The following is a 27,491-nucleotide window of genomic DNA, read 5'->3' as shown; positions in this document are numbered from 1 at the left end:
ATGACATTCAATACAGGAGTTGATACAAGGTTTTCAGAATAAAGAATGAATGTGATACGAATGGTGAGAGAATGTGTTTAGGATTGATTATGATATTTCTTAAATCATAATCAGGGGGGACTGTAAAATATTAATCTCTAATGATAAAATAAATACATAATAAGAAACTTTGAAGCTCTGGTTCGAACCATATTCAGTTTTAAACATTTTTAGAGCGAGACTGAGGGGTTATTTTGAAGATCTTGGCAGAGACACCTGTTCTGTATGTCAAACCTATAGGGCTCTGGTCTATATGGGTTATTTGGGGATAACTAATGATCCTTAAAGGTCACTAGCCATATGTTTAAAATATACCAACATAAAGTAATTGTGCACGTAGCCAAAAGGCATATTCCATGAGTTACTAGTTTTGTTCTAACATGGTAGAAGTTACTAATATACCAGAAAGCCGCCATATTGGGTTATGAAACTGTAAAAATAATCTCCAATGTATGTCTATGAGGCGAGATGGTATATAAGGAGAGCCAGACATGAATGGGCAGCTGTCTCATACCTTGAGAATCTCCACCACGGACCATCTCATGCTGTATACTTAAGAACTTATGAATGTTGTTTTCTCTCTTATAACCTGATACTTCTTTCTGTGCTATCAACTATTTTTTTCCTTATTTTGTAACCACTTTTGAATAAACCTTAAACAAGCTTTTGTTTTATCCACACAATTCAATATTGCTTTCCTTCCAATCCTCACTGTACTCTTACTCCAATGTAAGCGTTATATTTGTAACAGTGATGGAAAAGTATCATAGTCTTTAGTAAGTGGGCAGCTCCTCACACATCGTACACACGCGGCTCCGCTCCGTACACACGGCTCCGCTCCATACACCTCAAACACATGGCTCCGCACACCTCGTACATGCGCGCCTCCGCTCCGCACACCTCGTACAAGCGTACACCTCCACTCTGTACACCTCAAACACATGGCTCCTCACACCTCGTACACACGGCTCCGCTCCATACACCTCAAACACATGGCTCCGCACACCTCGTACACGCGCGGCTCTGCTCCGTACACCTCGTACACACGCGGCTCCGCTCCGTACACCTCGTACACACGCGGCTCTGCTCCGTACGCCTCGCACACACACGGCTCCGCTCCGTACACCTCGTACACACGCGGCTCCACTCCGTACACCTCGTACACACGCGGCTCCGCTCCGTACACCTCGTACACACGCGGCTCCGCTCCGTACACCTCGTACACACGCGGCTCCGCTCCGTACACCTCGTACACACGCGGCTCCGCTCCGTACACCTCGTACACACGCGGCTCCGCTCCGTACACCTCGTACACACGCGGCTCCGCTCCGTACACCTCGTACACGCGCGGCTCCGCTCCGTACACCTCGTACACACACGGCTCCGCTCCGTACACCTCGTACACACGCGGCTCCGCTCCGTACACCTCGTACACACGCGGCTCTGCTCCGTACACCTCGTACACGCGCGGCTCTGCTCCGTACACCTCGTACACACGTGGCTCCGCTCCGTACACCTCGTACACGCGCGGCTCTGCTCCGTACACCTCGTACACGCGCGGCTCCGCTCCGTACACCTCGTACACACGTGGCTCTGCTCCGTACACCTCGTACACACGTGGCTCCGCTCCGTACACCTCGTACACACGCGGCTCAGCTCCGTACACCTCGTACACACGCGGCTCTGCTCCGTACACCTCGTACACGCGTGGCTCTGCTCCGTACACCTCGTACACGCGCGGCTCTGCTCCGTACACCTCGTACACGCGCGGCTCTGCTCCGTACACCTCGTACACGCGCGGCTCTGCTCCGTACACCTCGTACACACGTGGCTCCGCTCCGTACACCTCGTACACACGTGGCTCCGCTCCGTACACCTCGTACACACGCGGCTCCGCTCCGTACACCTCGTACACACACGGCTCTGCTCCGTACACCTCGTACACACGCGGCTCCGCTCCGTACACCTCGTACACACGCGGCTCAGCTCCGTACGCCTCGCACACACACGGCTCTGCTCCGTACACCTCGTACACACGCGGCTCCGCTCCGTACACCTCGTACACACGCGGCTCTGCTCCGTACACCTCGTACACGCGCGGCTCTGCTCCGTACACCTCGTACACACGTGGCTCCGCTCCGTACACCTCGTACACACACGGCTCTGCTCCGTACACCTCGTACACACGCGGCTCCGCTCCGTACACCTCGTACACACGCGGCTCCGCTCCGTACACCTCGTACACACACGGCTCCGCTCCGTACACCTCGTACACACGCGGCTCAGCTCCGTACACCTCGTACACACACGGCTCTGCTCCGTACACCTCGTACACACACGGCTCTGCTACATCCACACTGTAAACCCCTCCTGACCCCATACATAAACTTCAGCTCATCCAGCACCATGACAACCAGCACAGCAGAGTCCTGCATCCACTGAGGCCCCTGATCATGTGACCCCTGACTCCTCCCCTCCTGTGGCCTCATCACAGCTCCTGTGCGCACAGAGCAGCCATATATGTGGTGGCGGCTCTGCAGGTGGAGGTATGTGGAGATTTCCCATTACTGGGCGCAGGGGGCATTAACCCCTTCAGCACGGAGACTCTTTTGGGGTCTGTGTTGCCCCTTTATAAGAATCATAAGGTTTTTGTTCTGTTTCCTGTAATAGATACATACGACCCAACTATGGAGACAGGAAGGGAGGAAACGTATTGTTCTCATAGTACAGGACCCCTTTACTGCCCCACAGTGTAATGCCCCCATTATGCAGGATGTATGATGCCCCCACAAGTGTAATGCCCCCATTATGCTACTTATACAGTATGAATGATGCCCCCACACAGTGTAATGCCCCCATTATGCCCCTTATGCAGGATGTATGATGCCCCCCACACAGTGTAATGCCCCCATTATGCCCCTTATGCAGTATGTATGGTGCCCCACACAGTGTAATGCCCCCATTATGCCCCTTATGCAGTATGTATGATGCCCCTACACAGTGTAATGTTCCCCCAGTACCACCTGAGGTTTTACAGTTGGAATAATCCCTCTGGAGTTGGTTTTCCCTTTGGCTGCTCCCCTACATGTAGACCCTTGAGCATGTATACATGCATGTAGGGGAGCAAGCCTTACTAGATATCGAGGCTTTGTACAGTAATATACCACATGAGGATGGTATCAGAGGGGTAAGACGTTTCTTGAAATCGAGATCAATAGAGTGTAGCAGACATAATGACTTCATGGAGGATCTTCTAAAATTCACTCTTACTCATAACTTCTTTCTTTTTGACAGGAAGTACTTCCACCAGCTCAGGGGTACTGCGATGGGGAGCCCCTGTGCCCCCTCGTATGCTAATCTATTCCTGTGCTGGTGGGAGGAAACCACAATATTCAGGGATGATCATAAGTGGTGGCATCCATATATTGGGGTATGGTATAGATATATTCACAAAATTTTTCTAATCTGGTCAGGGACGAGTGAAAAGTTTATTGAATTTGTTAGGGAACTCAACGTCAATAGAGTGGGCCTGAGATTTATATCAGAATTCAACTATTACCAGTTGCCTTTCCTGAATGTACCAATCAAGAAAGTACGGGATAAGACCATAGGGACACTCATCTATCAAAAACCTGCAAGCACTAATAAACTATTGAAGTGGGATAGTCACCACCCCATCCTCCTTAAAAAAAAGCAATATCCAAGGGCCAATTTTTACGGTTGAGAAGAGACTGCTTTAATGTCACAAATTTTAATATACAGGCAATAGACATGAACACCAGATTCATGAAAAAAGGGTACCAACAGTACATTTTGGATTCCGCACGATTGTTTGCAGAAAATCGGGAGAGACAGACATTCCTCTATAGCTAACCAAGAGAGCAAGAAAAAGATGGGATAACACGAGTAATAGGAACTTAAAAGAATCAGAGTGACCATATCTTTAATATCCTCAGAAAACCCTGGCCGACCTGGACCTGAGGGTGCTGTGGGATCTACTCCCACAATACGTTTCAGAAAGGGTTGGTCAATTAGGGACTGTTTAGTGCATATTTTCGATAAAAACCTGCACCCAAGTGGACTTGGCTGGATAGAAGAACCTCGAGAAAGTTGTATATGTAATTGGATGAGACCATGTAAATATTTCTCGAGTTCCTCTACAGGTAAAATCTTTTTCCAGAGGGATTATACCAACTGTAAAACCTCAGGACTTTTATATATGGCCACATGCACCTGTCCCCTAGATTATGTATGCACGACCAAGAGTTAGTATAGGAGGAGGGTGGGGGGCATTTGGGCAAAATACACCATGGTCGGGACACCCCATTAGTGAGACACATGAACAGTGCACATTGAGGTGAAACAAGAGACATCTCCTTTTGCATCATTGAGATGGTTAAACCCAATGTGAGAGGAGGTGATCTCAATACATGTGTAGTCAAAAAGGAAAGTGAGTGGATTTCCAGACTGGATTCACTAGCCCCTAAGGGACTGAATGAACAAATTTCCTATGCCTGTTTTGCATGAATACAGCCCCATTCTGGATTACATTTTTGGATTTTATACTCTACCCATTGCTACTCAGTTCCCTGTGAATGAGGTTCACATATTGTTTTACTTCATCGAGAGATCTGAGCTTCTATATCAGAATTATTTCTTATCAGTTATATCCCACTTATACTATTAAGTAACTAACAAGTGTGGTGTTCCTTGTGTATCTCTAATTATGCAATGGGGGTTAAATTTGACCATTTAGGAATTTACTGTGGGCCACCATCCCATATTTTCTGTAGTGATAAAGTAGATCTACATGTCTATTGCATGATGGGAGGATGTGCAATACTTGTTTTTAGTCTCCCATGACGCTGATCTCAGAGATAGGATTTTTCTGTTGGTGGAATGCAATCCAATATCATATGTGCTCCGGTGTGGAGTGCAGACATCTGGGCATGCGCAATCGTGGACAATGATCCTAGATGCACTCCGGTGTGGAATTATAACTATGACCATGCGCAGTCACAGGTATGAGTGGCTTGGCCGCAATCAGTTTATCTAGCATTTCAGTGTAAAGCACGTCACTTCCCAACATGCACACTAGGGGATGGACATTATCGGTCCTCTAGCTCATGAGAAGTAGCGTAGGTGCAATACATTATTGTAGACAGACTCCATTCTGTATATCCTGTGACAATTCACCTCTAGGAATGGGAATGGGCCTCCTAGTCTGGGAGGGGTTTTGGATGAATTGGGCTATTTAAACATGGACACCTGGCTATTAGGCACACTATGCTGAACATCATGAATTATCATCCCAGTATCAAGCCTCCTGATGAACCTGTTGGGGGAAATGCGTTGAGGTGGATTATTGAAACATTTTCTGAGTACCATACCCTTTTCTTTATACATATAGTAGGGGTTTTACTCACTTGGATGCGACGGGAGGAAAATATGAGGCATGTTCCTTTAAAAGTTCATGTGGGTTTATGGCTTCATAAACCCAGAAGCCAAACATAAAAGCAAATAGCCTTTAGATGAGGCAAACAAAGTAAATGTCCTTAGCAGGTCTCTGCTCAGCCAGGCCTGTGTGCCACACAAGCTGGGGTAGCGTCCAGTGTCCTGGCTTGGTCTGAAGACAAACATACACAGTAGGCCTTCTACCTCCAAACACACAGACCATGTGCCAAACAACAGCCTTCATTTTATAGGCTGTTAACCACACCCAGAGGTGAGGTATGTGGGTAGCTGGACCCGCCCATTCCCTCCTAGCTACCTGTAACCCGGCTCCCAGGTGCACCGAACAATCCTCTTAGTGCTTATGTGCCCTAGAGAAACACTCCAGGTTACATCACAGAGACTAGCCATCTCTGTGACACATATCTCCCATCGACTATGCGACCACTAGCCACCTTACAATACCTTGATATGTATCTGGTTTTATGACTACCCCACGGCTGATTAAAGGGAATCTGTCACCCCCTGGGACTTATCTGACTTCTACTATGGGCATACAGGTGATAGCAATGTGAATCTATACATCTATGCCTCATATTAGAGTTTCTTTTGCTGTGAAATGGCTTTTTATTCAGTGAAGATTCCAATGCTTGCTGGCCGGGGGACGGGAAGAAATCCCCGCTTACTGTGTTAATTAAAATATTTCCCACCTCCCCTGCACGTCACAGTGCCCTGTGACGTGCAGTCACCATGTCCAGATCCCACGACTGCGCGCTTTTTACGGTAGTGACGAACTTGTACTGTGTACTAAGCAGTTATAGTACTGAAGGGATCTTGTGCCCAGGCGCCGGGAAGTCACCATGACTCTCCAGTGCCTGTGCACAAGATCCCTGCAGCACTATGATTGCCTAGTACACAGTACCACTGTGCCTTCCGTAAGAAGTGAAGTGCGCGGGACCTGGACATGGTGACTACACGTCACAGGGCATTTCTTCCCGGCCCGCAAGCATCGGAATCTTCACTGAATAAAAAGCCTTTTCACAGCAAACAGACCTCTAATATGGGCCATACAGGTAAGTATAGATTCACATTTCTATCACCTGTATGCCCATATTAGAGGTCAGATAAGTCCCAGTGAGTGACAGATTCCCTTTAATCAGCCGTGGGGTAGTCGTTGAAGTGGATTCCCTTTAATAAATACTCACTTAGCCCCATTCTTGGTGCAGGTACTAATGAATCCAGGACCTATGAGATTTTTACCAAATGATAGTTGGATAGTTAGGGGGTGTATCATCCATAGCGTCGGCCCATACGGCCACTATGGTGCCCGTGAAAAAACACAGATTTTGAGCTTGGTTTAAATTGGTATCCATGCAGCACATAGACGCATGTTTACTATGGCCATAAATCAGAAAAAAACTATAAAGAAAAATTATCATAAACCCTACTGTAAATAAATAAATAAAAAGCAAAAGTGCATTTAAATAAATTAGGGTTCTTATCAACACTGTTTTTGATCAAAAATAGCATGAAAGCTATCCCACCATAGCAAGGTGCACCCATTCGAGATAGTCCTACTCTGTATAATATTAAAAACCTTACCATGTGTGAAAGCCTCAAACTTCTGTGTGTGAATCAGACATGAGATCTAACGTGATAGAAGATTACAGTCCGGGGAAGACGGAAAACATTCATATAGACGACCGGTGGAGATGTAGTCAGTGAAGCACTCTAGCCAAATATCTTTCTACAGCCGTAGTAGAAGATGAAGATGTCGTCCTATTCATGAAGTAATTATTTCTCATATCACGTGTAATGAATATCTCCTGCAGTATTGCTAATGCCGACTGCAGTGTCGGTAAATGAGACGAGAATTAGCATTATGGAAGATGAGTCTTTGAGAAACGAGTTCAGCTACAGACTCCAAGGAAGAAACTGCTTGTTGTCTGTGGCCTAAAATATATAGGTTTTATTACTAGATGTAAAGAAGAAAACTAAATACTGTAAAATGATATATCTCCTCATATGTTTTCCCTTATTATCTCCAGTAATTGTGTAATTACACAGTATTTTTATGATGTTACATTGGCTAATCATCTTCTCATTCAGGTCCCTACAATATCGGATGCTCTCAGTGAAGATCTTCTATATAAGAGAATTTTCCTTATGGACCCATCAAAGATGGGTATGGACAGAGACAAGATGGCGGAGAGGATATTGTGCCTCACCCTAGAGATCCTCTTCCGACTTACTGGAGAGGTGAGAGATTCTGATGACGTCACATTACCTCATTCTTATCTATGAGAGTTACAGATGGACAGAACTGGAGAGGTGAGGACTCTGGAAATGTCTGGAGTGAGATTTAATAATTTGTCTCTCCATAACCAGCATTACACAATAGTGAAGAAGACCTCTAGTGGGCGCTGTCAGGCCCCTGTGTCTGAGGGATGGGGAAGACCACAGAGCCCAATCACCGGGGCTCCATCTCATCCCCTGATACATGAGGACATCAATGACCAGAAGATCCTAGAACTCACCTACAAGATGATTGAGCTGCTGACTGGAGAGGTGACACTGCTGGGAATGCTGGGACATTATACAGTAACGCTATGAAGGGATCGGGGGGATGACTGTATCATTGTATGTGTCAGGTTCCTATAAGATGTCAGGATGTCGCTGTCTATTTCTCCATGGAGGAGTGGGAGTATTTAGAAGGACACAAAGATTTGTACAAAGACATCATGATGGAGGTTCCCCAGCCCCTCACATCTCCATGTAAGAGACAGGACTAAATACACACGGCCTATAATTATCTGTATGTAAAGAATTAATTCAGTCCCTGTATGTGTTTCCTCCAGATCTATCCAGTAAGAGGACAACACCAGAGAGATGTCCACGTCCTCTTCTTCCACTGGACTGTAAACAAGAAGATCCCAGTGTTCCTCAGGATCATCAGGTAGATGGAGAGAAAGTGTCATGAGATCTCCCCTATGATGTGTAGACGGCTGTGAAGGTCTTGTGTTCAGTCTTGTTTTATCCACCAGTATTATGTATTTTCTATTTGTGTAATGAGAACGGTGGAGATGGCAGGATTAGAGTTGATCATAGATGTGACTTCTCATCTGTTTGTGACTTTTACAATATTTGTTTCAGGGTGAAGATCTGACCCATATTAATACTACAGAGACATATGTGAGGGGTGATGAGCGGTGTAAAGAGGAGATTCCTACATATGACTACCCAGGTGAGTACTGACCACTAAATGCAGAGAAGTCATAGATTCTTCTCAGTCACCGGCTGTGGCTGCTTTATCAGTGGTGGAGTCCGGCCGTATCACAATCGTGTGATCACCATTTTGCCTCTAGACCACAACATTCTCTTCCACCCAAAACTGACTACACAGGTGAGTAGTAACCACTAGTAACGAGCGAGTGTATTTGTTAATATTCGCTTCTCACACTGATAGTACGGTATTCGGGTTACTCGTTATTCTGCGAGTATTTGTGTACTCGCCTCGCTATATTCGGATGTCCCGCCCTGCAGTTTTGGCGCCTTCTCTGCTGCCACTAAACATGCTGGGCTTCTTAACCAATCACAGTAATGCCGCAGACATCTTGGTTGTGGCATTACTGTGATTGGCTGGCTGCCCAGCGTCATGGGGTCTATTTAAGCCTTGCCGCCGCCATTTTGTGCACATTGGATCTGGAGCCTGCATTGTAATAGCCTATGGAGAGATCGCTGAGCTGCTAGGGAGAGTGTTTAGGCCTCTTGATAAAACAAAAGCCCTTTTAAGGGCTACCTGCAGTGTATACTAGTTTTGTGTTTAAAGGAGCCGCTCACTAGCTCCATAATAGCACCAAAAAATAGCTCTTTTCAGAGCTGAAGGCACACAACAAAATCAGAGAACAGGGAGGGAGAGATTGTGTATTAGGTAGGGAGTGTATTAGCTAGTGTTCTTTCAGTGTCCATCTTAAAACAGCTCTTGTCAGAGGCAAAGCAATATTTTTCCAGCACACACAGAACTAGCATTTTGTGCTGCCTTTTTTTTTTTAGCACCGGTCTATTTTCCCTGCTGTTTTAGGGGTCAGAGCCTGGCTTCTGCAGTCCACATTAGTCCACTTAAAAAGGTGTTTGGTGCCCTACGCAAAGCAGTAGTCCAAACATTTCCTACTGCCTGCTACAAAAGAAGCATGCACCAGCCCATTTTAACCGCTATTTTGGGGTGTCAGCCTGCCTTCTGTCCATATTAGTCCACTTAAAAAAGCATTTTGTGCCCTACACAAAGCAGTAGTCCAAACTTTTCCCACCGCTTGCTACAAAGCACGCACCAGGCCATTTTAACCACTATTTTGGAAGCCACCATCCCAAGGGCCACCAATCACAAATAGTAGTTAGGCTGGAGTAGGAATACTGTCTTGGTTTGTCCACTGCACATTCTGCATAGGATTTGTAAAAATTAGCCCTATGGGCTGAATCATGGTTGACGCAGGAAGCCGTCATCCCAAGGGCCTCCAATCACAAATAGTAGTTAGGCTGGAGTAGGAATACTGTCCTGGTTTGTCCACTGCACAATCCGCATAGAGTTTGTAAAAATTAGCCCTATGGGCTGAGTCATGGTTGACGAAGGAAGGAAACGGGTTCTTATGGGAAGGGGTTGACGTTAACAGCAGTAGCATGAATCTGCATTTTTGGTGAATTTAGGTTGGCTTGCTCTCATCTGGAGGGATTACAAACTGTGGAGATATCCAGTCCTTGTTGAATTTAATCAGAGTAAGTCTGTCTGCATTCTCCGTGGAGAGGCGTGTGCGCCTATCAGTGATGATTGCCCCAGCGGCACTGAAAACACGCTCAGACACCACACTAGCAGCCGGGCAGGCCAGCACCTCCAAGGCATATAAGGAGAGGTCGGCCAAGTGTTTAGCTTAGACACCCAATAATTAAAGGGAACTGAAGTGTCAGAAAGGACGCACGGATGGTCACTTAAGTACCCCTTGACCATGTTCTGCAACTTATTCCTCCTTGGCATTGTTACAGGCACAGATAGCCTTTACTGTTGTGCTGGTCTATATAAATAAAAATTATTATTATTATTATTACTGTTGGATAAAATGTGTATCACGCGAGGGTCTTGCCACAGATACTTATACATGAACTGTGCCATGTGGGTCAAGCTGCAAAAAGGCAAATGTTCTGTGTCCCCAACAGTAGAAACAGTACCCACCCTCTCCTCACGCTGACTCGCCTCCTCCTCCTCCACCACCTCCTCCTCTCCAGCCCATCCAGGCTGGGCAGACATGAAGCTTGGGTTGGGTGTCCCCTCTGTAGCATTACCCCTCGGTAGCACAGAAAAACAAGTCCTCTCCCTCCTCATCCTCCCCCTCTTCACCCAATGTTGCCTCAGAATATTGGCTGGGCTGGGTAGTATCACCCATTGGGAAATCTGGCTCCATATCAACATTCTGGGCACTTAAAGCTTTCTCTTTGAGATTATGCAGTGATTGTTTCAAGAGACACAGTAGCGGGATGGTTACGCTGATAATAGCCTGATCACCGCTCACAAGGCTGGTGCAGTACTCAAAGTTCTCAACAACCTCACAAATGTCAGCGATCCACACCCACTCAACAGATGTTATGTGTGGTGGCTGACTCTCAGTCTGACCAGCATGCTGAAGCTGGTATTCAGCTACTGCCCTCTGCTGTTCACTAATCCTCGCAAACCTAAGATAGGTGGAGTTCCACCGCGTGGGCAGGCCGCAAATGAGTCGGTGACTTGGCAAATTCAAGCGCTTATGCAGCACTGTAAAAGCAGCAAAAGCAGTAGAGGAATGGCGGAAATGGGCGCTAATATGGCTCACCTTCTCAAGTAGGTACAGGAAGTCACGGAAAGTTTTCAGAAATTTCTGAACAACTATGTCCAGCACGTGAGCCATGCATGGCACGTGTACCGGCTTGCCGATCTTTAAAGCCGCCACCAGGTTACGCCCATTATCGCAGACGACCAGAGGCCACTGATTGGTCTGTTGTTTTACAGCTTGTCGCAGCTCTGTTGCAGTGTGTGCTTTCTGACCTAAACAGATCAGCTTCAGCAGAGCGTCTTGCCACTTTGCCGATGCACTACTGCACAGGTCCCAGCTTGGCAGTGATGGGGAGAATAATTCAGCAGAGGATTAAGAGCAGGAGAAGGGGAGAGAGGAAGTGGAATTTGAATAGGTGGAGACCCTGACAGAAGTTGGAACCGCTATTCTTAGCGTGGGTGGGATGTGTGATGTTCCAGTTTGCGCCTTTGTCCCACCCTCCACCAGGTTCCCCCAGTGTGGCATGACAGAAATGTATCACCCCTGTACACAACAATTTGTCCAGGTGTCTGTTATTAGGTGGACCTTCCCGGTTACGGTGTTGGTGAGAGCATGGTTCAGATTGTTTAACACGTGCTTGTGTAACGCAGGGACGGCACATCGGGCAAAATAGTGGCGGCTGGGAACACTGTATCGTGGGGCAGCCACAGCCAAGAGATCATGGAAGACTGTGTTCCCACAAGCCCAACATCTCCATAGCTAGCAATTTGGCAATGTGCGAGTTTAGTATTTGTACCTGTGGGTGCGTGGCTGGGCATTTACGCATTCTTTCCAAGCTCTCAGGCACGGACAATTGGACACTTTGCTGGAACAAGGAAGTGGATGTGGTTGATGTTTGCTGCGTGTGAGCAACCGCAGCTTGTGGGCAGGAGGTATGAGCGCCTGCTTCTTGAACAGCAGATTCTGAAGGACATAGCCCAGGCGACATGGCATAAGTTTCCACGGAACCCAAAAGCACTACAGATACTGGCTGGTGATCAGCTTATGCAACCTTTGTCTATCCCTCATCCCCTCAAGATGACTGGACCATCATTGTAAATAAGTCCCTGTCCTTTGTGTCACCCCCCACCTCATTGTAGATCGTAAGCTCTTATGAGCAGGGTCATCATTATTTTTCCTTTAATTATTATATTATCTTTAGCTATGTTACTTATGACTGTTGAATATGAACCTCTGAATTGTAAAGCGCTGCGGAATAGGTTGTTGCTATATAAATAAAGAGTATTATTATTATTGGTTTGACCCGCAGACGCAGATTTGGTACCTTGGTGTTCCGCCCACCTACTCGGCTGCTTGGCTGCCATGTGGTTTCTCATACTCTTTGTGCTCAGGTTGCCTTTGCGCTGGCCTCTGCTCAACTTGGTATTGCAGATGCTACAGACAACAATGTTTTTCTCTGAAGGACTTTTAGAAAAAAAAATTCCACACAGCAGCTGAACGCCCTCTTGCCCTGACTTGGCGCACAGCGGGGGTGCTCTTGGGAACAGTTGACCCAGTTTTTACTCTGGGCAAACCACGACCCCTTGGTGCCTGTGTTGGTCCATCTTCCTCTGTGTTGCTGCCAACGGTCCAGGTCGGATCAGTGGACTCATCATCGACCACGTCGTCTTCTATCTCATCCTCCTTCCCAGTTGATATTGTAGGCTGACCTGATGGCAACTGTGTCTCATCATCATCAGCCTCCACCTCTGGAGACAGTAAATGACGTTCCTCCAAGTGGCTTTCTTCTGGTTGTAGGTCCTAAAATACTTGAGCATCAACGCACGCCGCCACCTCTTGTCCCTCTTCAATGCTGCATGGTGATAGGCCAGAGCCAACCAAAGGATACGTACCAAACAGATCCTCGGAGTGGCCAAGCTTGGGGTCATATGTCTCCTGTGACTGATAATGGTGGGAGGAAGGAGAACCAGCTTCAGGATTGGAAGGGCCAGCCTTCTGTGTATCCACAGTAGACTGTGTGGTCGTGGAAGTTTTGGTGCTGCTTGACAAATGCGTAGAGGCCTTGTCTGCTATCCAAGACAGAATCTGCTCTCACTCTTGTGGCTTCCACACATGTTTACGTTCCAGACCGGGAACTTTTTCCAGGAACATTGTGGATGCATCAAGCTTCTTCTGACCTGACACAGACTGAGTGGCTTCTCGCGCACCACTGACAACACCACATCCACGTCCCTTAACAACAGGCTTTTTTGGCATTTTGGGTTTTGTTGACAGATTTTCAGATGTTGATGGCACAAGCCAAGCTAGCTGTCAAAGGCACAGCCAAAATAATGAGTCAACCGGGACACAGCCAATAGGGCTAATTTTTACAAATCTTATGTACATTGTGCCGTGGACAAACCAGGACAGTATTCCTACTCCAACCTAACTACTATTTGTGATTGGAGGCCCTTGGGATGGTGGCTTCCTGCGTCAACCATGACTTAGCCAATAGGCCTAATTTTCACAAACCATATGCACATTGTGCAGTGGACAAATCTGGAATGTACAGTAGTCCTTCCAAACTAATATTTGTCATTGGAGGCCCTTCTCACAGGTTGTGTCACATTGTGAGATAGGGGATACATATTCAATAGAAATTTACACTGATTGTTGATGACCGACTGATGGCCCTCTGAAAACTTAAATTGAGGATCACAACTACTATAATACTCCATCGTAGGTAATGTTTGTCAAGGGAGGCCCTTGTCATGCAATCTTCCTGCACCTATGACACAGCCCCCAGCCCCAGGAGTATTTTTTGGAAATACGATGCACATTCTACTGGACCAAGTAGTACAGTATCAAGAAGTCTTCTCCTGCTATATAATCTGGGGAATATTGACAATCAAAATCTCTAAGCCAATCTCTAAGAAGCTTCACCAACCCATCCTGGAGGGGGGGCACCATAAATACTTTGTCCAGTGACTTGCACAAGTGATATATTTGAGCTTGTCATCGAGTTGACTAGTGCAGTTTTATTTTTACGGTTCACTGAGTTCAGCCATACCTGAGGGTCGTAGTCCGCACTCACTGCTACCTTCTAGTACTCCATGTATCTTGGCCATTTTCTCTGTAGTCTCTGCCCTTAAATTAGTTAAATAATAATGAGGGCTCTACAGTATGAATAAGTGAGGGCACTCTCAAGTGTACACAAGAGGCAACTCCAAAATTTCTAGAGGAGGGCACTTCAAAATGTTTGTTACAGGTCCACACAAGGGCTCTCACAAAACTCAGCTTTCCTGCTTACTGCAGGCGATCTGAACATTTGAATTTAGGGCCCGAGTCTCACATGGTGGTGGAGGAGGAGGGTCAAGCCCAATGCTACAATGAGCATATTGTAAACTGCTATGGAATGTGTATTCCACTATCTGAGTGTCAATGATGGAGGGACCGCCCAAATGTCTAAGTAATAGCTGTCCCTCCAAAACGCATGTTACAGAGCCACCTGAGGCCTCTCAGGTCAAATATCTACATACATACTGATACTTTCTAGCTGTGCTTGTAAAGTGCTGGGGAATAGCGCACTAAAGATGATGTATGACAGACGGACCTACAAAATGTATAAGTCAGGGCCCTCCCAATTATAAAAGGCGAAAAAAAAGCCACAACAGTATGTGTGAACAAACGCTAAAAGGGGTATTTTTTGGTTTCTCTGATTTATTTAGCCTTATATACAAGTGATTGTGCAGGAAAAACTGTTTCTTAACCTTTTTGGCCTGTTAAATTCAATTTAGGTTAAGTTTGGTAGTTGTTCTTGTGTGTCTGTAAAAGTGGCGTAATACTGCGACAAACTTATCCCCAGAAACCATATGTGAGTCAGAAATGCATGCAGGCCCATTCTCCAGGCTCTTCCCATTCTGTTTCATCACTTTCCCATCCATTTCACTTTCCCATCATCTTTTCCTCAGGCCCCTTTGTAGGGTCCAGCAGAAAATTATTCGCATTTCCCATTGACTTACATTGTACTCGCTATTCTGAACGAATACGCAATTATTACAAAGTACTATATATATAGGGAGTATAGCGATTACGAATATTACGGTACTCGCTCATCACTAGTAAACACTAAATGCAGAGAAGTCACAGATTCTTCTTAGTCACCGGCTGTGGCTGCTTTATCGGTGGTGTAGTCTGGCTGTATCACAATCGTGTGATCACCATTTTGCCTCTAGACCACAACATTCTCCTCCACCCAAAACTGTTCAGATGATTTTGGGCACTGAAAGCCCTTTTCTATAGAACTTACAACCTGGAGGATCCACCTCCCCCCTGGGATTAGAAGATGCTGACCGTTACCTGATGACAAGTTAGAAAATCACTTGAAGTAAAATATCATGATGGGCCTCTAAGAGAAAGCGGAGGGTAATGATGCTGTTGGCTTCCTAGATCCCTGATATCTTATTGGATGAATCTACCTTCTCTCCCTTCTGTGCTGATGAATGTGCTCATATGGTCCCTACAAGACCAGGTCCAGTCTTTCTGGCCAAACTTCACTTTTATGATCGACAACATTAAATTTGCAGTGAGGCCAAGTGTGAATTTCTGTACAATAACAGCAGAGTTTCCCTTTATCCTGACTTTTCAATTTTTTTTAAAACTAACTTCAAACAGGATTGTGACAAACTAAACAAAAAAACATTTCACCTGCGCCATGATATATCTCTAAGCTAAATTTAAGACGCCTCAGCTCTGCACTATTATAAAAAGTTCTCTTTGAGTGTCTAATATTTCTTCTTGAAACTCATCTGACAGAAAATATTGTCCCTTACGAGAGTTTAGATTCCCAAGAGCCACCGAGCCCCATACTCCAATTACCACAGAGAGGTTTCACCGCTAGTTACTCACTACTTACTGATGAAGACTGTTGAGTTTGATCATTTCAGTAGATGTGTTATTGTCTATAGTCACAGTTTTGACTACAGTAGTTAGTGCCCAAAATACTCTGATTTAACCCCTTCTTGTAGCCAGTTTTGTGTTCCTATCTGGGCCCATTTTTCAAATCTGACATGTGTCACTTTATCTGGTGATAACTTTGGAATTCTTCACAAAGAATAATAGGAAACAAATGGACCTTACAAATTATTTTCCAACTTCTCTTGAATCCGACAATCCCCTATATACGGTTGCACACTACTGTCTGGGCACATGGCAGGTTAAGAAGGGAAGGAGCGACATTTAGCTATTTGAATATAGATCTTGCTCGAATAGTTTGCAGACACAATATATTGGGGACACTGTTCATGGTCACCTGGCAGCGCAAAAGATGGCTACCACAAACAGGCTTGGCGTCATCTACTCCATTTTCCAGATCTCAGGGTTTGCCTTGCTCATCACCCTTTAACCCCTCTACATGGATTTGGACTTAGACAGAGACCCCTAGGCTTGGGCCACAGTGTTTCCTGCTGTTCTATTGAGTGAAATGGCAAGAAGAATAGTCACTTAACCGGGTCACAACATGGAGGTCAATGAAAATAGAAAATCACACAAGAGTAGTCAGTAAATGGGCCGAGGTCACAACAGGAAACAAATACACAAGCCGGGGGCTGAGCGCAGAGGACTGAACCAGAGAACAAGGCTGTATCTGGCAGCTTCTGGTAATATGCACAAAAAGCAAAGCCCCCAATATTCCCCCAATATTCAAGAAGAAACACAGCAAAAAAGGGCAGCAATGTTTACCTGCCCAGATGTTCAGAACTAAATGCACTACCAGGGTGCAGTATACCCACATACAGATGGCGGCTACACGGGTGCAAAATACTGATGAGACAATCATTCACAACCAACCTACAATCACTCACAACCAACCTACAATCACTCACAACCTACCATTTCATGGAGGGGTGACTGCTTAGTATTTGAATTACTCACAAAAAGGTTTGTAAAGGGTGCTGTTCACACTTGGGTAGTGCACAGTATCGGCTTACAGCCTATTAGTTACGCCCATACTATTAGATTAGGCGGGCTGCCCGGTACTATCCATATGTTATATATATGCATTTTTGCACTTTTTTATCCCCGGGTGCAGCCAGGCCCATCAGTGCGGGCATTGTAAACTGTGTCTGTTCCCATGGAGTGCACTTGGATAGTACCGGGCAGCCCACCTAATCTAATAGTATGGCCGTAACTAATAGGCTGTAAGTCGGATACTGTGCACTATCCAAGTGTGAACAGCTCCATATACAAGCCTTTTTGTGTGCAATTCAAATACTACGCAGTCACCCACTCCATGAAATGGTAGGTTGTGAGTGATTGTCTCATCAGTATTCTGCACCTGTGTAGCCGCCATCTTTATGTGGGTTTGCTGCATCCTGGTAGTGTATTTAGTTCTGAAGATCTGGGCAGGTACACACTGCTGCCCTATTTTGCTGTGTTTTAGCTTTTGGCAATATGCTTTGAGCTTTAGTAGGGTGTGGTACTTTCCAATTGGCTAAAGCAGGGAGCAGATTACTCCAGGTGGACAGCACACACCCATACTGCCAGACTGGATGGTACTACAGGTCCCAGGCTCCCTAATCTTACTGGCTGCGCAGAGCCTGCGCCGCCCAGAGCTTCTGGTTCTGACGTCTCTTCCATCACCAGCGCCACCTGCAGGATGAATAAGGCGGCTCCTGGTGACAGAAGCAGACGTCGCAGGAGCAGATCCCAGAGGAGATGGGACCCACCATTTACAGAAGCCCTAATGTGGCCAAATTGCAAAAACCAGAGCAGTAGAAATCCCCATAAAGTGACTTCATTTTGGAAATTATAACCCTCAGTGAAATAATCTATAGGAGTAGTGACTATTTTGATTCCACAGGCACTTTCTGGATATTAGCATGCAGTGGATGTTGGAGAGTGAAAATTAGGGTGAAATTTGACTTTGGGGGAGTGGATATTGCTGGATTGGTTTATAGAAGCCATGTTGCTTATCAAGAGCCTATGAGCCACTAATAATGTGGAAACCTCTGGTTTTCCATTGACAGATGATGGACCTGAGTGGGGACTTGTTTTTTGTGAGATGAGTAGAAGTTTTTATTGATATTATTTTCACCTACATAACATTGTTTGGTGGCTTTTTATTCCATATTTGGGAGACAGAATTAACAAACAGTTGAACACTGCGATCCACTGGTTCATCCTATGAGGTTTTCTATTAGACTGTGAACTGTTATTATCTTGGTGAATAATGACGGCTAACATAGGGCAAAATAAAAAAAATCACAGAAAAAGATACAGCCTTACCAACACCAAATCATATAACAAATGCACTAGCAGGATGCCACAGACCCCCATGATAAAGGTGGGGGCAGCGCAGGTGCAAAATACTGGTGGAGCAACCACTCACAAACCGACCAATTCATGGAGAGGATGGTTGCCTAGTATTAGAGATGCACACAGATGAAGCTTGTATAGGACGCCAGTCACACAGGTAGGTGTGATGCACAGTGTCTGGCTTAGGATAGTGATGATGCCCATACTATTAGATCAGGAGGGCTGCCCAGCACTATATAAGTGCACCCCACATGGACAGACACCCCAGTACACCCAACCAACACTAAAATGCTAATGCATTTGTTATCTGATTTGGTGTTGGTAAGGCTGATTTTTTTCTGTGATGTTTTCTTAGTAAATAATGATACTTTTACATAAAGTGCATTTTTACGGAGAGTTTAATTAGAAATATTCAACAATATAAATTTTAAGGATATGTTATTCATAAATAATTGGTTTTATTCTTGGCAGATGTAAATTGCCTCTTCAGAGAAAAAGAGGACTTGAACTCTATAGCGCCACCTATTTTAAGCAGAAATCCTTCTAGTCACAATCAACCCTTTAACGAGTCGTGCAATATGACTTAGGATAAAAGCCAAATCAGAATCTCAATTTGCAGACGCGGAGTTTCGGGCTGTTGGCCCTCGTCAGTGCAAAGTATGAGAACTGATTTGGCTAGGTGAGAGGCTCTGGACTGAGGTCTAAGGGGTAACCTTTCTCCTTGTAGAGAGTAACTAGTGATGTTGCCCATACTATTAGATCAGGAGGGCTGCCTAGCACTATATAAGTGCACCCCACATAGACAGACACTCCAGTACACCCAAGAAACACTAAAATGCTAATGCATTTGTTATCTGATTTGTTGTTAGTAAGGCTGATTTTTTTTCTTGGTTTTCTTCTTGGCAGATGACTGTACCAGGAGATCAGAGGAACAGCTGACATCTTCAATTTTTAAATCAGATGATCTTGAGATCACACAGGATACAATTGAAGTGAATGCCATTACTCCAGATATACCATCATCCCTTCACTGCAAAGATCTATCATCTGATACTTTGAAACAGGTCCTGTCTTCTGATTCATTACCGAACACTAAGGAAAATCAAAGTCACGAAATAAGCATTAAAAAACAAACTGCTCCTAAAGCAAAGAAGCCATTTTTCTGTTCAGAATATGGAAATAGTTTTTCCCTTGAAAAGTCTTTTTTTAAACATCAAAACATTCACACAGCAGAGAATAGATTTTTTTGTTTCAAGTGTGGGAAATGTTTTAACCAGAAATCAAATCTTGTTAATCATCAGAGAAGTCACAAGCAGAAGAAGCCATTTTCTTGTTCAGAATGTGGAAAATATTTTACAGATAATTCAAGTTTAATTAGACATCAGAGAACTCACACAGGGGAGAAGCCTTTTTCATGCTCAGAATGTGGGAAATGTTTTAAACAGAAAGTGCATCTTGATAACCATCAGACAACTCACAGAGGAGAGAAGTCTTTTTCCTGTTCAAAATGTGGAAAATGTTTTAGCCAGAAATCAGATTTGGTTAAGCACAAGAGAACTCACACAGAGGAGAAGTTTTTTTCCTGTTCAGAATGTGGGAAATGTTTTAGCCGGAAAACAGATTTGGTTATACACCAGAGAATTCACACAGGGGAGAAGCCTTTTTCCTGTTCAGAATGTGGGAAATGTTTTGGCCAGAAATCAGATTTGGTTAATCACTGGAGAACTCACACAGGGGAGAAGCCTTTTTTCTGTTCAGAATGTGGAAAATGTTTTGGCCAAAAATCTGATTTGGTTAGGCACCAGAGAAATCACACAGGGGAGAAGCCTTTTTCCTGTTCAGAATGTGGGAAATGTTTTGGCCAGAAATCAGATTTGGTTAATCACTGGAGAACTCACACAGGGGAGAAGCCTTTTTTCTGTTCAGAATGTGGAAAATGTTTTGGCCAGAAATCAGATTTGGTTAGGCACCAGAGAAATCACACAGGGGAGAAGCCTTTTTCCTGTTCAGAATGTGGGAAATGTTTTAAACAGAAAGTGCATCTTGATAACCATCAGACAATTCACACAGGAGAGAAGCTATTTTCTTGTTCAGATTGTGGAAAATATTTCACACTGAAGTCAAGTTTTATCAGACATTATATAACTCACACAGGGCAGAAGCCTTTTTCCTGTTCAGAATGTGGAAAATGTTTTGGCCGGAAATCAGATTTGGTTAATCACTGGAGAACTCACACAGGGGAGAAGCCTTTTTTCTGTTCAGAATGTGGAAAATGTTTTGGCCAGGAATCAGATTTGGTTAGGCACCAGAGAACTCACACAGGTGAGAACCCTTTTTCCTGTTCAGAATGTGGGAAATGTTTTAAACAGAAAGTGCATCTTGATAACCATCAGACAATTCACACAGGAGAGAAGCCATTTTCTTGTTCAGATTGTGGAAAATATTTCACATTGAAGTCAAGTTTTATCAGACATTATATAACTCACACAGGGGAGAAGCCTTTTTCCTGTTCAGAATGTGGGAAATGTTTTTTCCAGAAAGCGCATCTTCATAGACATCAGAGAACTCATACAGGGGAGAAGCCTTTTTCCTGTTCAGAATGTGAGAAATGTTTTAACCAGACATCAGATTTGGTTGATCACCAGAGAACTCATACAGGGGAGAAGCCTTTTTTCTGTTCAGAATGTGGAAAATGTTTTAGCCGGAAATCAGATTTGGTTAATCACCAGAGAACTCACACGGGGGAGAAACCTTTTTCCTGTTCAGAATGTGAAAAATGTTTTAGCCGGAAATCAGTTTTGGTTGAGCACAAGAGAACTCACACAGGGGAGAAGCCTTTTTCCTGTTCAGAATGTGAGAAATGTTTTAACCAGAAATCAGATTTGGTTGAGCACCAGAGAACTCACACAGGGGAGAAGCCTTTTTGCTGTTCAGAATGTGGAAAATGTTTTAGCTGGAAATCAGATTTGGTTATACACCAGAGAACTCATACAGGGGAGAAGCCTTTTTCCTGTTCAGAATGTGGAAAATGTTTTAGCCAGAAATCAGGTTTTGTTACGCACAACAGAACTCACACAGGGGAAAAGCCTTTTTGCTGATCAGAATGTGGGAAATGTTTTAGCCGGAAATCAGATTTGGTTAAGCACCAGAGAACTCATACAGGGAAGAAACCTTTTTCCTCTTCTGAATGTGAGAAATGTTTTACACGGAAATCAAATCTTAACAAACTTCAGAGAAGTCACACAGGGGAGAAGCCTTTTTCATTTTTAACTGAAAATTGTATCTTCTTATAGGGGTTGTCCACTATTAGGACAACTATTTCTCATTCCTCATGTTTGGCCTTGATAAAATAAAAACACTCATACACAGCTCCCGTTCTGGCGCTGTTCCATTGGTGTCACAACACGCGTTCCCGGGGCTCACATAAGGTTGTTACATCACACAATCCTGCTCCCAATCAATGCCGCCTTTGGACGTATTGAACATCAACAGGAGGGACATGGCATGGACATAGCACTGAGAGAACGCACACACTGAGAGCACTCTCTTCAGACCGTGTTCCTGGGGGAATTATAAAAAGCCTCAAACATGACTTCCGATATGGGAAAGAAAGAAGAGATCCGAGGTTAGTCTGAGGTTCTCCACCTCCGTCAGCATGTCTGACATGCAGTGTTTCTTATTGAAAGTCTTATCTTCCTGCTCCGGAGCTATTACTGCCTCATCTCAGCTTGGAAAAGGAAGCAGTCTTAACCCTCATGATGCTAGACAGCTCAGGTCTGTAAGTCCTGCACCAGTTTCTCTCAATATGTAGGCCTCACAAGAAAACAGCTCCACAAATCTCCCTCTACTCTCACCGAAGCCCCCATGCTGAGCAGTGCTTGCTTCACAGGGAAATTTACTCCCCACCCTGAGCCAAAGGGGATTCTGATATGGGGAACGCTATAATTGATTTTTTATTTCATATTTTGCGTCTATCCCTACTAAACAATAGATGGAGCAATATATACAAACGCTGGAGGCCACATAAAAAACTGAAATACGTCCCCTCACTTCTATCCTGTCACAGCTTACTGACAAGGTACAGAGATTAGAGGCTGATGTCGTACAAGTTAGAGGCCATCAAAATGCTCAGAAACTAACACTGGATCTTCACAGCCAGTAAATAAACCATCTGTTTAATATGGTTGATGATCAAGAAAATCACAATAATATCTGGATAAGGTGTATATCTGAAAGCATCAATGCACAAGAGATCATGACAACACTATAGACATTATTTAATAATATCCTTGGTGACCCTATTGATAAGGCTGAAGACTGACAGGGCGCACCGTACATTAGACAATCATGGCCCAGATCCTGAGCGTCCATATCTGTCACATACATTTTTGTCCTGGTGATTTCAATGAACAAAGCATACAATTGCTCACAGATCTATCCTGAATGACACTTGCTAAAAGAAGGGTATTGAAACCACTACTTGATGCTGTATGGGAAAATGGCCTGCTGTACTCCTGTGGTACCCTTTCCAGCTGCAAGTACGAAAAAATTGAGCATTGTATACTTTTAAAGATCCAAGCGACATGAGACCATTCTGTGATGTCCTGGATATTACCAGAAGTATTATTATTATTTATTATTATTGCGCCATGGCGCTTTACATGTGAAAAAGGGGTACACATACAAGAACAATTACAATAATCTTGAACAAAACGTGACGGAATCCATATATCTGACAGGCCCCCTGCTCCACCATTGTCACAGAGCGTTCCTGCACATCTTAGAAGGCGTTCAGTTGATAAGGATTCCCCAGACGGGAATGGAACCTGCCAGTCAAAAGAGCTCCTGAAATGAATCTTACCTTCCCTGATGAGAGACAGTTTGCAGATGCTTACTTATTTCTTTAAGCATATAATTAGATATATCTAAATAGAGTTTTAGGTGCCACTCTTCCACTATACAGAATGTTTCAGTTCATATATTAGACCGGCATATAAGTTGACGTCACATTATTTTACTGTAATATCAGGCTGTATTACTTTGCTTGCTATATATTCCATGGTTCCCCCTAATAGGAACCCTAGGACTGAAGGTTTGACTTGCGCTTCTAACGACAACCCCCAGTTTGGGACTTGCATTGGGATCTGCTTGTTTCGCAATTTCCTACTTTTTTTGATTTATTCATAATCTATACTTCTTAGACACTGAGAGGTAGACGTTACTATCTACCGTCTATACTTCCTCTTTGCTCTTAAATCTTTCTCTCCTTCCCTCCTCCTTTTTTCATATAATAAGGCACAACTCAAAACTTGTTCATTGAATGTCAGGGGACTTAATGGGGTTGTCCACTACTTTGACATTGAAGTCTTATCCATAGGATAGGGCATCAATGTACTGTATGATCGGCCGGGGTCCCGAACCCCCGCCGGCCAGCTGTTATCGGTGCCGGCGGCAGCAGCTGCCGGCGGGAAGTCCTTACCTGCGGTGCTTGGCCGTCAAGTTGTAGTGGCCGCCACTTGTAACTGCACATCCGCCTCCCATTCAATTGAATGGAAGGCGAATGTGCAGTACCCTGCGGCGGCCACTACAGATCTACTACTTTCTATTCCAGACATAGATCGAGATCTTAACAAACACATACCTCCCCTCCATGTCAGACCGTGTTTCTACAATAGTATGCGGCAGTGATCACTGTCAGTTGACTTTGGCAAACTTCTATCTCCGTAATTGTGACCTAATTAAGACATGCCGTCAATTCTTAAACAAACTAAAACATTTTGTGGAGGACCTTACCATCATTGGAGGTGACTTTAATATTTTCTTGGATCCTTCTTTAGATGCATCCCTGGGCCAGAGTCAGGAATCTAAATCACTCAAAAGCTTTGCTAAACATGCTCTGGTCTTTCCAACTGGTCGATGTATGGAGGATACTACATCCAGAAGTAAAGGATTATTCGTATTATTCTCCTTTACATAATACATATAGCCGTAGAGACTTTTCATTAATTAGCCATCACTTGCTTACATGGCAACCTACATCTCAGATAGGAACTGCTGTATGGTCAGATCATGCTCCTGTATATTGTAATCTGACTATACCTGACTCCACCAAGGCTTCAGCTGTCGGAACTCAAATGCTAATCTGCTGAAAGACTCACTCTGCGTCTCAGACCTTCTTGAGACTATAGAGTCCTTCAAATATATGAGCATGATGAAACTGCCTTACCATTTAAATAGGAAGCACTCACATGCGTCCTCAGAGGGATACTAATAAACATGGATCCAGGTTAAAAAGAGAGAGCAACTAAAGTCTCCCATTTGCTTGAGCGGATTGATCGCCTTAACAAACAACATAAACGATCTGCTTCCCTCCAGGTATATGCAGACCTGCTTAACTCTAGAAAGGAGTTAAGATGGTTTCATGGATGGGGTACTTGCAAATATTATGTAATTTCAGGGCACCTACTTATGGAAGGAACCAAGTGGAAGCTTCCATTCTCGGTACTAGATTTAGGGCCTCCTCAAGAAAATCACTTAAAATGTCCTACACTAAAGTTAATATTAAAGGTGTGGGATAGGGGTAAAAATATTCTGGGAATTGGAAAATACACAAACTGTTCTACTTTATGGCCCAACTATAACTTACCAGAGCTACAGAAACTAAAAGATGTTAGTGAGTGGGAGGATAGGGGTATATGCATCATGGGTATGTCAGAAGTGACAGACAGTCGCCCTGTAGTTGGTTGCAGAAGATCTCTTCATTTGGCATTACAGACACCTTCTTAGATGTCTCACTCTAGGACCCAGTGGCTACCTCCCTCTAGCTAATTGACACCCAGGCTGGGTGTTTAAATACTGACTATTGCTAGAGGGAGGGGCCACTGATATTCACATGACCCCTTGTGAAGGCTTGGAGCTGGTGCAGTCTGCTTGCTTCCTCCTGGAGCTGAGAGGACGTGTTGCAATCTCTCTGAAGTCGACTCAAACTAAGCTAATTCCCCCGTGTCTGTCTCTCCTTGCTGTCTTTAGTGTTTAGTGGGAACTGACATTCCCCCCTTCCCTATACAGGGCCAAGAGCTAGGGAAATACAGATTTTAGGCTCGCGATTGGTGAAAAACCAATATAGGGATGTCAGTGGAGACAGGGTGATATCAGATCAGCCTAGGAGGTCTCCACTCCCCCCTTTCCCTAGAGTCTGGGCTCCCTTTGCCCCTTCCCTTTGTGTTGCACTAAGTCTTTCCCACACCTTGCGTGACAATATGTTTGGTATCACAACTCTTGAGGGATGGATTTTTCAAGAGTTTTGAACAAATAAAGGCAGATTTTAACCTTCCACATAGGAAGTTTTATCAATATCTGCAAACATGTCATGCATATAGCACACAACTTAGGATAAACGTCATACTGATTTATAGATATCACCCAATAGATACCATTTCTACAGCAGTAGATACAAAATGTCTAATATCCCTTATTTATAGGCAGTTACTGGCCCTACATTTGGATAAATATCCTTTGAAAACTAAGACAAAAACGGAGCAGGATGTAGGTCCCGTATCTGAGGAGCAATGGAGGGAAACTTTGATTTGACACTGAAACTTTCATTGTCAGAGTAACAAAGATTGTCCCAAATTCTTCTCATTCATAGGGTATATAGATCTCCAAGTATTTTTTTTTAAATTTGAATACAAACGGATGACACATGTCCTAGATGTGGTCAAAATTACGCCCACCTGATGCATATGACGTGGGAATGTGTAAATATTGGTGACTACTGGAAGGGGGTGATCGCTCTTGTACTATCTGTATCTGGGATACAACTTCAGTTGGAACCTAAAATCTGTATCCTAGGACTCCTGGGAGAGGACGTAGACCGAGACTCCTATATGGAAATAGGTGGCTCAAGAATATTATTCCAAGCCAGAAAGTTGTTGGCACTACATTGGATAGAAAATTCTCCCCCAACGATATCAGAACTAAAATCCAGGATAAATAACACTCTATGCTTGGAAAGTGGAGCTTATATAAAAAGGAACGCTCTCAAGAAATCCATACACATATGGGAGCAATGGTTAATTACCCCAGGTATTGCTTCAGAAAACCTCAGAAATACTATAGTCCATTTCCTTACAGTAAGAGTTTTTATCCTTATATCCAAAGTGTCAGCAAATAATCATAGTCTCAGTCCACACAATTGTCCCTTCTTAGATATATTCTTTTTCTTTTGATGTCTCAATAGGGAAAAAAATAAGCCGTCAGGAAGTATTCAGATATTTATGTACAAATGTAAAATTACTATTCCAAAACATTGTACTATAGAGCGATATTGGGATTTATATCATTGTAAACCGGTTCTTGTATTGTTTAATTGGTTTTTCTTTCTTTTTATTGTTTTTCTCACAATGTTTGTATGACAAAAACAAAATGTTGGTAATTCTTTGTTTTGCTCAATAAACACGATCTGGTTGGAAAAAGAAAGGAGCGAAGGTCTTTAATAGATCAAACGTATACAAAATATCAAGATCACATGTGAAGGTACTCGTAGGAATTCGCAGGTAAATGTGGTTGCTCATTGACAAGGAGGTTACATCCACACGTGTAAAGGACATGCGTATCCAACATAAAACAAGCACCCGGGCAAGAAACTCATAACCCCACTGACATAGCGGAAGCATTTCATTGCTGTTATAGCTCACTATATAATATTCATGGAAAATACCACGACATGCCACCTAATATTCTTGAAACAAAAATTGACAAATATATTATGGACACTGCCGTTCCTTCCTTACAGACCCCTGAGCAGGAGATACTAGACAAAGCTTTCACTGAACAACAGATCGGAGAGGCCAATAAATCATTCCCTATCGGGAAGAGCCCTGGACCAGATGGATTCAATAATAGATTTTATGA

At 44.2% G+C, this 27,491-nt stretch overlaps 1 protein-coding gene and 1 pseudogene across 1 annotated transcript in view; both read left to right on the top strand.

The window, feature by feature from the left end:
* LOC141207902 (uncharacterized) overlaps nucleotides 1–27,491 on the top strand; it is a 999,716-nt gene that overhangs the window by 189,343 nt on the left and 782,882 nt on the right. The window lies entirely within an intron of this gene.
* On the top strand, nucleotides 7,604–25,629 carry LOC141207930 (uncharacterized; annotated as a pseudogene).

Source organism: Phyllobates terribilis, unplaced genomic scaffold (genome assembly GCF_046119375.1).
Source record: "Phyllobates terribilis strain yellow unplaced genomic scaffold, ASM4611937v1 Scaffold_167__1_contigs__length_4167997, whole genome shotgun sequence".
Classification (NCBI taxonomy): Eukaryota; Metazoa; Chordata; class Amphibia; order Anura; family Dendrobatidae; genus Phyllobates; species Phyllobates terribilis.
This window is presented reverse-complemented; position numbering and strand designations above follow the sequence as displayed.